This window comes from Vulpes lagopus, chromosome 1, assembly GCF_018345385.1.
Source record: "Vulpes lagopus strain Blue_001 chromosome 1, ASM1834538v1, whole genome shotgun sequence".
Lineage (NCBI taxonomy): Eukaryota > Metazoa > Chordata > Mammalia > Carnivora > Canidae > Vulpes > Vulpes lagopus.
The window spans coordinates 120,768,845-120,781,423 of NC_054824.1; the positions used below are offsets into that span (position 1 = coordinate 120,768,845).

At 34.7% G+C, this 12,579-nt stretch overlaps 1 protein-coding gene across 2 annotated transcripts in view; it reads left to right on the plus strand.

The window, feature by feature from the left end:
• Positions 1-358: 358 nt before the first annotated feature.
• RBBP8 (RB binding protein 8, endonuclease) overlaps positions 359-12,579 on the plus strand; it is a 102,842-nt gene continuing 90,621 nt past the window's right edge. The window contains exons 1-2 of one of the 2 annotated variants that reach the window (XM_041754547.1): positions 359-595; positions 3,690-3,764. The gene's annotated coding sequence lies outside the window, so the exon portion shown is untranslated. The remainder of the gene's footprint in view (positions 596-3,689; positions 3,765-12,579) is intronic. The other variant, XM_041754540.1, reaches the window with a different exon arrangement.

The window sequence follows — 12,579 nt, forward strand, 5'->3', positions numbered from 1 at the left end:
GCAGAAAGCCCTGAATTATATTTTTAAAAGGATTACCTACCTCTGAAGATGATAGATACTCCAGTATCTACAATAAGAGGTTTAAAACAATGGACTCTTGCTATGCCTGCATAGATCTATCCCTCCCACTAGAACTCTGAATTATTTTGCTGGAGGCTACAACATTCTGAGTAGTTTGTTGGGAGTTGATGGGAGGTGGGGATAACTCACCCATACAAGCTTAGCAGAGTTGAGCCGCTGCAGCTTGTTGGGCTAGCCTTTGATGCAGACTGGTTGGACAGGTTCTGGATCTACAGAAGAACCGGTTTGACTGGCCTGTTATGCCAACATATTCTGGTTTGATTCCATGTTCCACAGACGGTAGAAACCTGCCCAGCCAGTTAAATGAAAGGCATATTAGGTTATCCATTGCACACTGTATATAGCTTAGATGCAGCAGGACTCTTTCACATAGCAGTAGTGTCTAGCAAACTCTAGTGTGGTCCAGAGAAGCGGCTTCCTCTGATTTACTGTTTAAGTTTGTAGCTTCAGAAGTCAGAAGTGAAACACCTTGTGCTTTTGACCCAGAGCAGAGGTTTCCTAAATAAATTGAAGGGTAAGTTAACATGTTTTTTTTATATTCCTCAATTTTCTATGCACTTTTGAAAAGCTAAATTAAGAAATGATGTTTAAACAGGTATCTATGTTTAACATGATAATGCCTGGATTATACCTTTTATGTCAAGTTGGCTAAATATTGTTTTATAATACTTCTATATAAGTTCATTGATTTGTTTAGATAAAGATTACTTGGTATATAATACACTATTTTTTGTAAGTTGGCATGGCTTTAGTTATGAAGAAAGCTGGGTTGAATACTTTTACTAAATATATTTCCTCTTAATGATTCATGTTAAGCCATCTACTTCTTTGATAATATACTATCATGTTTTATAGGCCGTTGCTATATGGTAACAATTTTATATGGTAAATCTAATTGTGAATATGATAATAATTGCCTTTTTAAGGCATAAAAAATAGTGTTGGCCTGCTTGGTGATCCTAAGTACAATACAGGAACAATTCACAGTAAGAATTGAGAAGTGTGAAAAACAAAGATTGTGGAATCTGGTAACTGATTAACTATTGGAGCTCAAAAGTACTTGCTGAGCTGAATAGAAAGGAATGAAGACAGGTTTTGTCATGCCTATTAGGTCTGAAAAACTTTTTAAGTTAAAGAATATTTGGATCTTCCTTTATATTTTTAAATAATTTTTACCTCTCTTTTTTACTGATGCAATTTTTATTTTAAGTAGTTTGTGTCATTTAAAATCAAAGTTACCAATCAATCCCTTTACATTTATTTTGGTTACCAAACTACTCCCTTAGTTATTAATATCGGATTGAATTGAATGTACATATCTTCTGGACATTGAATTAATATAGCAGCTGACAAGTGAATTTATCTGGGAATTAAAACAGCTTTTTAAAACAGAATTATACTGAATACTTTTCTGTCAAGAGCTGTCTATATATCATCTTAATATGACTTTGTCTTAAACTGAGCAAGAGTGATGCATCTTTTTTATTGTCCCCAGGTCCCCACTTTGTCATGATGTTCAAACTCAAAGGCTCTAAAAGTTTCTTTAGGAAGTTAATAAAGAATTTTTTTAAGTGAGAAATAATGTTCAGATATCATTTTGTTTGCAGGAAGGTTTGCACAGAATTGCAGGCAATTCTGCACAAAACTTCTGAAAATTCAGCTGAACTTCTAAAAAGCTATGTATGTTGAATCTGCATAAGGAATATGCTGATTCAACAAACCGAAATCAATTTTATTCAGCATACATTTGTATTCTGACAATTTTAGGGGAGACTATGGATCAAAATTTTTCGTTGGCTGAAAGTTTCTCTTTTCAATTAGTTTTCAGGCAAGATATAGATATATGTCATTAGAGTATACTTTTAGTGTTTCTGGTAAATATGTTATACATATTATTTTTTTTGTTATACATATTAATTAAAAAAATTTAAACTATACTATGTTTAAAATACAAGGCTTTCTGTTTAAAGATAAACTTAAGTGGGAACTGCAGTTTATTTAGTGGACATTTTTTGTTTATGGTTTTGAAGAAAGCTATTTAGAAACTAGATACATATTTCATATATACATGAAACTTTGGGTAAAATTTGCCTAACTATACTTTGGAAAAGGATTCTACAGCTCTCATATAATACACTTTGCAGTTTCAAATATATGAAAGTCCATAAATATGACCTTTATGTATTTCCTGTAAATTGATCCCTTTAAAATACTAATGCATTGTGATGTTTTGCTAAAATTAAGGACATATGGATTTATAAATCAAATTATGGAGCTGTAAGTGTACATGTGTGTATTTCACATAGCCCTACATTATCTCAGGACCCAGGTCAAAAAGGATTCTACCCATCTAAAAATCTCTTTATTCTTTAAATTAAGTCAGGGATGCATTCCTTTATCCTTATTTCTAGGCTCTCAGTTTCACACAATGACTCTTTTTGTCAACAATTCTAGCTTTCTTAACAACTGCAACCTCTTTCCTTCCTAAATTCTTCATATGTTTCCAACAAAAAGCACTTAGAATCCCGAAATTTTTTAACTTGAACTCTTAAAGAATAACTAGTGCAGGGGCACCTGGGTGACTTAATCGGTTAAGTGTCTGACTCTTGATCTCAGCTCAGGACTTGATCCTGGGGTCATGAGTTCAAACCCTGCAATGGGCTCCAGGCTGGGCCAAGAGCCTACTTGAAAATAAATAAATAATGCATAAATAAATAAATAAATAAAGCATCCAACTCTCCATTCTTCACTTAAATAAAAAGCCCCCAAATGTGGTTAAATCACTACTATTCAAGCTAAAAGTAGACCTGGGAGCAAAACATTTCAGTTTCCTGAATACAAGCCCAAACTAATATTTTTCACTATCCTACATGGAGTCTTCTGAATATTACATGAAATCTAAACTATATTTTCTAAAGAACTCTAAAAGGTAAAATTATAAGTTTCTACTAACTCATAAACAAAAAATGTTTATTTTCATATATATATGTGTGTATGTGTGTGTGTGTGTATATATATATATATATATATATTACTCTTATATCAATATAGTTTAGGATTTGCCAAAGAAGTTAGTACTTCTAAGATTTGGTTGGAACCGGCAGGAAAATTTCAGTAAGGTTATAAAGACCAGAATTGCAAAGTTCAAAACCCATTTTAGAGGTAACAGAACCTGCTTTTTTAAGGGGTAAGGTTCTTAATATGGTGCTTTGCACATAAGTTCTCAAAAAAATGTTTTAAATGTTTTTAACTTGAGGAATTCCAAGGAAATGGGACCACAGAAATCTTGAGAACAAAGGCTCAAAAATCGCAATTCTGATTTCTAGAACTAAATGTTAATTCTCCTAATCCCCTTATTTTTTCACAGGTAAACTTGTACCTGAGGAATGCTTCTTAACTTTCACAAATTTAGTTTTGTCCAAGTGGACTCTGAAAAATAATCACTTCCATTTGTTTCTCATTTTTACAATTAAGAGTAAAGGTAGTATACTGGAAAACATAGGCTTTTGAGTCCAACTAAGATGTATTTGAATACTGGTTGTTACAATCTAGTTTACCTTTGCAAATTATTTAACTTTGATTTCTCTTTTCTCCATCTGTAAATTAAGGAAGCGAATACCATTCTCTCAGTTGTTGGGAGGATTAAATGAGATACTTTGCCTAAACCACCTAGCAAGTACACGGTAGGTGCCACAGATGTCAATTCAATATCCTTCCCATCTCTTTAATAGACTATATAATAAATTTCAACAAATGGCTTAATTAAGAAAAGTCAAAGCTTAGCTTGGAATATACACTTTAGGGATCCCTGGGTGGCGCAGTGGTTTAGCGCCTGCCTTTGGCCCAGGGAGCGATCCTGGAGACCTGGGATTGAATCCCACGTCGGGCTCCTGGTGCATGGAGCCTGCTTCTCCCTCTGCCTGTGTCTCCGCCTCTCTCTCTCTCTCTCTGTGTGTAACTATCATAAAAAAAAAAAATTATTAAAAAAAAAAAGGAATATACACTTTATTTTTGTCAGAGAGATAAAAACTAAATTAGCAACCTCGGAAAGTGTCAGGGAGGAATGCCTGCCCCTGCCCTATGGTCCTTCTGGCTGGACTCATAATCAAATTGACATGAGACAGATTAACAGGAGAAAATCCAATTTAATAGGCATTTGGGGAATCCACACAAACATGAAATTCCAAAGAAAATGAGACAACATGAAACTTATATGAGCAAAGAGGGGGTATGGTTCGAGGATACAAAGGGGAGGAAAATCATTAGCAAGAATGTGAAAGGATGTGTTTGGAAAAACAAAGGTTGCCTCCTTATGCAGATAGGCTCCTTAATAAAGGACAATCTCTCTCTCTCTTTTTTTTTTTTTTCAAATAGGCTCCACACCCAATGTGGGGCTTGAATTTACAACCTTGAGACCAAAAGTTGCATTCTCTGCTGATTGAGCCAGCCAGGCACTCTAAATTTCAAATATCAATCATCTATACCAAAGGAAGGAATTGTGGCAAGGACGGTACAAATCATACTTACTTGTGCCTCTTATCTAAGTTTTTCAAAGCCATTTCATAGCAATTTGTATCTATTATTTTATAAGACATGAGATTAGTTGGCCAAAGATTTCTATATGCTCTAAGGCTTGTGTTCTTTCTAGTTGAATTATTTCTTCAGGGCTCTAGAATATTTTTGTTCTTCTTAAAGATTCTCTTCCAAATTAAATTTATTGTAGGTCAATATTAAATTGTATTTCATTCTCATGATAATAAATAATGATAGAGAGGATTGATATTGATAGATAGATAGATAGATAGATAGATAATAAATAATGATAGAGAGGATTGATAATGATAGAGAGGTTGAGTCCAAAGAGGGGTGGGTGAAAGAAGTAAGATGGAATAGGATTTAACATTTTCTAAAAGTAATACTAAATTAGTGATACATTGGTTAAGAGATGAAACCAACAAGCAAAGTTCACATGTGAGATACTATGAAATTTTATATCATGGATCAGAAGGGAGTTCAGAATAGTGAGCTTGCTTAACTAAAGTTGGGCCAAGGGGGTACCTGGCTAGCTTAGTAGAGCATGTAATTCTTGATCTTGACATCATGAGTTTAAGCCCCACACTGGGTGTAGGGATTACTAAAAAAACAAAAACAAAAACAACTTAAAAATAAATAAAGTTGGGTTGATTGACACATCTTCCAGAGTGTAAATAAAAAGCAGGAAACAGATTATGACTTGATATTAGAACCAACAAATAGATTCACTTATAACACAAACTCATCTTAGTGAGCTCTTACAATCAACTTTAACTTCCTGAAAGTTTTTTTTTTTTAAGATTTATGTATTTGAAGGAAGCTCTTCTCCTTGAGCATGAGCAGTGGGAAAGGGCAGAAGGAAAAAAATCACAAGCAGACTCCCTGCTGAGCATGGAGCCAGACACGCTTCATCTCATGACCATGAGAAGAGACCTGAGACAAAATCAAGAGTCAGATGCTTAGCAACTGTGCCAGCCAAAAGCCCCAAATTGTTTTTCTTTTAAAGTGAAAAGCTTGTATGTAGATGGTATACCTAGAGACAAAAATATCACTTCACCAATGTAGCCCACTAATTATATAATATTCTTATTAAAACTATTTTATTAGATACATAAACAATTTAGCTTTATTTGACTACTTATTGAATTAGTATTCAATTTGCATATTTTCATGTATTTAGAGTGGGTATTACTATAAACAATTGAAAAGGCAGGAAGTAACATAAATTTTTAAAATATTTTTAAAATATTTATTTGGGCACCTAGCTAACTCAATTGGTAGACAATGTGACTCTTAACCTTGGGGTCATGAGTTCAAGCCCCACATTGGGCATAGAGCTTAGTTTAAAAAAAGAATTTTTAAAAATTTCTGCATAAAATAACTAATTTGGATAAATCAGCCCTATCAAACTTGCTAAGCCTCAAAGACTAACTAGGAAACAGAAGATGTTATAGATCATCCTTAAAGACATACAGGCTTAAAAGTAATCAGAAAACTATTGCCTTAGAAGTTATGTATTACTGACAGAGTGAAAATATAACTTGCATGGCAAACTTTAGTTTCAAAGTTCTATCTTAAAACAATTCCCTTGAAGTTTCTTTGTCTGTTACTACAATGATTTAGATTAGCAGTGAGAAACACTTCCCCCCAATATGAAAACATTTTAAATCTAATGAATTTCTAAATGAATCTTGAAGCATTAAGAAATACAATATCAGTAACTTTATGTAGCTCGCAGTACATTTATGAACCTGGAACAATATTGCAGAGTTCTGTAATGTGGATCTTTATTTAAAAATTTACATTTAACATATACAGGGCTAAATCTGGAGGGCAAGTTCTCCTAACTGAAAGTAGATGGTAAAATCAGTCACGTCTCTAAAAGTATTAATACTGTAATCAATTTTCAATAATATAATAATTACTGAATGGTAAATACTATTCCATAACATTTTAATGAGCTGTTAAATTCTGTTCTAGTCATTTTCCAAGCAGTTGTTTAACAAAATTTAAAACAAATTTATGTTGTTCAGGAGTAAGTATACTATTTTTTAACTATAATGTCAATTTAACCACTTGAAACTGGCTACAGGCCATTCAGCAAGAAAAGCTGTTCAGTCCATTCCAGCATGACAATATCAATCTCTTTTCCCACAGCTTTATTTGTTAAGATGTGTTTACATCTTTGAGATGAGTGGCATGTTGTTCTAATTTCTCCACTAAATGTAAATTAAACACATCTAGCATAAATTAAATTCTCAGCAGTTCATTGGTATCATAACAAACCACATGTTTATACAAATGTTGAAGCCAAGTAAGTATTACCAAATCAAATTTCTACAGAGGAAGAGCACAATGACTCTGAAATTAAAATTGGGTTATCTTTTCAATCTGACAACCCAGTCTATGGTTTCTTAGTTCAGTTTATGAGAACATGTGATTAACAGTATCATGACACTCATTCAGTCCCTGTGGAGTAAATTGGCTTTCATTTATTTCATAGTCACAGGTTACCCTCAGCAGCATTATCACTGTAATAATGTATCAATGTTTCTCAAAGTGTAGTCTGTAGACCATCCGATTCACCTGAAGGATGCTTATTAAAAATGCAGATTGCTAAATTCCATTCTAGACATATCACATTAGATCCTATGAATCTACATATTTATATTTTTTCCAGATTATTCTAATGTTCAATAAAGTTTGAAAAGTGGCAAGAAAAGATTCTCTTCCCTATAAGAGACTGAGCAAGAGTGTATAAATTCCTTCAAATCAAACTGTTACCACTACCAGAAAAATAGCCTCAATTGTGCAAGTCCAATCAGTCTTGAGTCAGTATCAAAATCCTTACAAATTACTGCATATAATTAATCTGACTGTCCCATCCACACATTCAAACTTTCAAAAGTTAAGTTTTCTTTTCTTTTTTTAAATTAATTTCTATGTCTAACATGGAGCTCAAACTCAAACCCCAAGATCAAGAGTCACATGCTTTATCAACTGAACCAGGAAGATACCCCCAAAAGTTAAATTTTCTATTAATAACTTTAAAATAGGGGATCCCTGGGTGGCGCAGCGGTTTGGCGCCTGCCTTTGGCCCGGGGCGCGATCCTGGAGACCCGGGATCGAATCCCATGTCGGGCTCCCGGTGCATGGAGCCTGCTTCTCTCTCTGCCTGTGTCTCTGCTTCTCTCTCTCTCACTGTGTGCCTATCATAAATAAATAAAATTAAAAAAAAAAAAATAACTTTAAAATAGTGAAATGGATGAGGCGCCTGGGTGGCTCATTGGTTAAGCATCTGACTGACTCTTGACTTAAGCTGAGGCCATGATCTCAGGGTTGTGAGACTGAACCTCTCATGGGGCTCCTTGCTCAACAGGGGATCTATTTCAGGATTCTCTGAAGTAGAATTTCCCCCTCTTCCTCTCTCCTTTGCCTCCCTCTTGCATGCTCTCCCTCTCTCTCAAATAAATAAATAAATTTTAAAAAATAAAAATAGTGAATTGGCTCTATGTCCAACATGGGGCTTGAACTCACATGCTTGAGATGAAAAGTCACATGCTTTACCAACTGAGGCAGCTAGGCACCCCTGAAATGGAAACCTTATGTCTTAGTTTGGATTTTCCGTGGAAAATGAGTCTTCCAAATTACATGCAAATTCTCTACTTGAGAAGTCATCCCCAGGGAACAAGAGCTAAGCATTAGAAGAAAATGGGAGGGAGGGGAAAGCCAAAACAAGAGTGCATCCTTGAATGCTTACTTCTATACTGGCAAATGGGGCTCAATCCCAGGACCCTTCTTACAAGCCATGAAGCTGACTCAGGCTTGCCTGCCAGAAGATGAGAGAGAAGCATTTATCTATCAGTTCTGACTTCTGTCAGTTAAGGGTTGCCTCATAAGTTGCTAATTTCCTCACACTTTCAGGGGGTACTTCTGTTTCCAAAGGCTTCAGAGAAGCCCCCAGGCAGAAAGCCAGGTGAAGGGCTGTCAGTTTTCACCTTCAAGAATCCAGCTGCCATTGGAACGGCTAAAGCCAGCGGAGTCCAAGAGCTGTCCAGTACCTCACTGTGATAGGAGAAATATGATTAAACTGCTTTTCCCTTAATTGACCAATATAATTTAAACTAATACATATGCAACTAAAATGGATTTTCTGAAAAATGAGTATAGCAATTTCAAATGGCAAGAGAGGAACTTTAGCCTAATTTTGTCTGATGTATTTGATCCATTCCCACAAAACCTGAGATGCATTGAAACTTGATCTTTTGTGAGAAAGGCATTTTCTAATAAACTACATTTCATTTCCTGAATTTGGCTGCCAATTTTTAAAGGGCCAAACAGCACCAAATGAACAAATCAGTATGTACTCTGTAAATACTTTTATGCCCAGTATTGATTCAAAGGCTTTACTGTTTAGTTTACATTGGTAAAATTATAGTTAAAAACAGACTGACTACACTGGACCCTAAAGTAACACTTCTCATTATAGTGAAACACAGAATTTTGAATAGTACAAGTTTGTGTTGGACTATGTCCAAGAGGGTCTGGTTACAAGAGCTAATTCATTATAACCTTTATGTGATCTTGGAGCATAGCTCTGAAGAATACATTAGAGGAAGGCTCTACTCAAGTAGATTAAAAACAGAAAACTGAAATAGCCAGTTATTTGCTTTACTCAAGTAAATATCCTATTTGTTGCATAATTATAAAAACCGAATTTAGAGAAAATGAGGAAGGAGTAAATATAAATGTTTTAAAAAGAGCTGATTAAAAGCATATCATCTGGGCAGCCCCAGTGGTGCAGCAGTTTAGCGCCGCCTGCAGCCCAGGGCATGATCCTGGAGACCCGGGATCGAGTCCCACATCAGGCTCTCTGTATGGTGCCTGCTTCTTCCTCTGCCTGTGTCTCTGCATCTCTCTCTCTCTGTCTCTATGAATAAATAAATAAAATCTTTAAAAAAAAAAAGCATATCATCTCTTCATTTAACTTGAATTATGTTAAAATCAAATATCTGAGTTTTATAAAATAACTCTCTTGGACAGTGGTTAGATTAGCTAACGAATTCATAAAGGTAAAATAGAGAAATTGAACTAAAGAGGGCATAGAAATTTTTTAAAAGTGAGGACACACACTGTTGAACAAAGGCACTACGAAGAGATACTATTTTTAGAAGGAGTTATCAAATATTCTCAGATCTTCACTAAATTAGTTCAGATCACAACCAACTTGATGCCAATACCTCTTTTCTTGCACCTGAAGCTGAGTAGGTAAATATAAATCTGTTAGGTAAACAATTTCTTACAATCACAAATTTCCAAAACACATGAAGAAGTTAGTTTCCCCTTTCTATACAGTTTTGCAGTTTAGCTAGATGATTTTTAAAGTTCCTTGGAGGGCAGCCCCGGTGGCCCAGTGGTTTAGCACGGCCTTCAGCCTAGGGCGTGATCCTGGAGACCAGGGATAGAGTCCCACATCGGGCTCCCTGCATGGAGTCTGCTTCTGTCTCTGCCTGTATCTCTGCCTGTCTCTCTGTGTGTGTCTCTCATGAATAAATAAAATCTTTAAAAAAAAAAAAAAAGTCCCTTGGAATATAACAGAAATAACACCAATATAATAATTCTATCTGGCTTAAATTTAGTTACATGAATCAAATAAGATGTAAAAGCACTTACACTGTAATTTAAACTTTTCTACAATTATGTATCTCACAATTTTCATAGCATTTCAATAGTTTTGCTACAATTACATAACTTTTGCAATTGAAGAGATCTCTAAGCTGTACTTCTCTAATCTATTAACCACAGCTTCTTACACTCTTTGGATACATTTATAATCATTCAATTCTGTCAATAATCTTGCATGTAAAATACCCAAGGTATATATTATCTTCATATTACTGATAAATAACTGAGGCACAGAGAAGTTAGATTTCTTGCTCAGTATGATTATTATTAAAAATTAGAATTTATTCAACCTATACATTACTATATACTTACAGTTTCCAGCACTTACAATGATCCCCCATAGCAGAATGTTTGCACATACCTTCTGCCTGGAAAGCTTTCTACCATTCTACTCCCAATAGGCAAATTGCCTCAAACTTCTCTGAAATTTTCCTTAAGAAGTTTCACATATATTATTTTATTTTTATAACAACCCCTTGGACACAATATGAATATTCTCATTTTTCAGTTGGGGGAAATAAGACTCGCCTAGGAAACATGCAGATTATCAGAGAATCCTAGCGCTTAAATCTTAAATCCTGGGTCCTGTCTCCAGCTCAGGACTTGTACAGTATCCTAGGCCAGGAAAATGTCTATATGCCATCATCGATTTAGAACATAGTTTTTTGGAGCACTCCTTGCTGTGGTCCCTTCTGAGAGAACAACATAATTTAAGGCCCCTCCATCTACTTAGTTTTAAACTTACAACATGGAAGAAGCTTAAACTCAGCAGAAAGCTAGTATGAATGCTTCTGCTAACTCCTTTAGATGTTGATTTATAGGGGATCCGTGGGTGGCTCAGCAGTTTATCCCCTGCCTTCGGCCCAGGGCGTGATCCTGGAGACCTGGGATTGAGTCCCACATCAGGCTCCCTGCATGGAGCCTGCTTCTCCCTCTGCCTGTATCTCTGTGTGTCTCTCATGAATAAATAAATAAAATCTTAAAAAAAAAAAGAAGCTGATTTATATTCATCTCTCAAATGTCCACCATTATAAGGCATGTAAAAGAACATGGGTGCCATAATTTCTACCGAGTATAATTATTAATGCAAAAAAGTCTAAAAAAATGAACTCAGACTGGTCCATATAGGAGGTGCTTCACTCCAACCCTGAGGGAGAGAGTCCAATTTATTTTTCTTTTCTAAATTACGGACTTAAATTGCTATCAAATTTTAAAATTCCTTTTAGTAACCTCTTATAAATTTTCTGAAATAAATACAAAAATGTACTGGGACTGTAAATTAGCCTTTACAGAATAATTTTTGTGATAGGTAATAATTACTGATCAAAATTTAGAAACTTTACTTGGTTGTTTTCTCAAAAATAGTTTCCAAGTTAAAAAATAGAAAAGCACAAAATAAACTTTATATAGATTTTATTGTTCAAAAATAGCATACTGTACTGGAAAGAGCACAGATAAAGGATTTATAGCCAGAAAACTGGGTTAGGAGTCTTGGATCAACTTACCTACTAGGTTTGTACACATAATGTTAGTCAAATCACCTAATTTCTCAACCTCTGTGAAAAAGATGAAAACCGGGGCAGCCCCAGTGGCTCACCAGTTTAGCGCCGCCTTCAGCCCAGGGCCTGATCCTGGAGACCCAATGGAGCCTGCTTCTCTTTCTCTCTCTCTCTGTGTCTCTTGTAAATAAATAAATAAATAAATAAATAAATAAATAAATAAATAAATAAAATCTTTAAAAAAAAAAAAAAAGATGAAAACTGAAACTGTTCTACCTTTATGACAGTTATTTCTAGGCTCAATGGGAAGATATGTAGGAAAAGTATTTTGTATTTTACTATAGCTAATTATTTTGAATCCATTTCCTATTAAACAAACCACTCCTCAACTCATAGGGAATTTCAGAGTAGTATCAATAAGTCAAAAAATACAACCCTTTTATGGCTTATATTATCTATTCCACAATATTCTTTAAAAATAATTTAGATAGGTCTGTACATAGTTGTGAATGAAATACTCTTGACTACAAAGAGTCATTTAAATCTTCCCTTTTTTATTAGTTTATATTTCAAATGCCTTAAAGCTTCTGGCCATATGATTTATCATCCAAACCAGGACATTTTTTAGAGTAAACAGGAGCCCTATTAATAATTAAACCAGAACAATAGATATTAACCAGATTTATTGCTAGTAAGCCGGGGATATGGTCACTTTAGATAAGAAGCATATTAGATTTGTCTTAGTATCATAAATAATCCACAAAAATAGTCACCAAAGGTA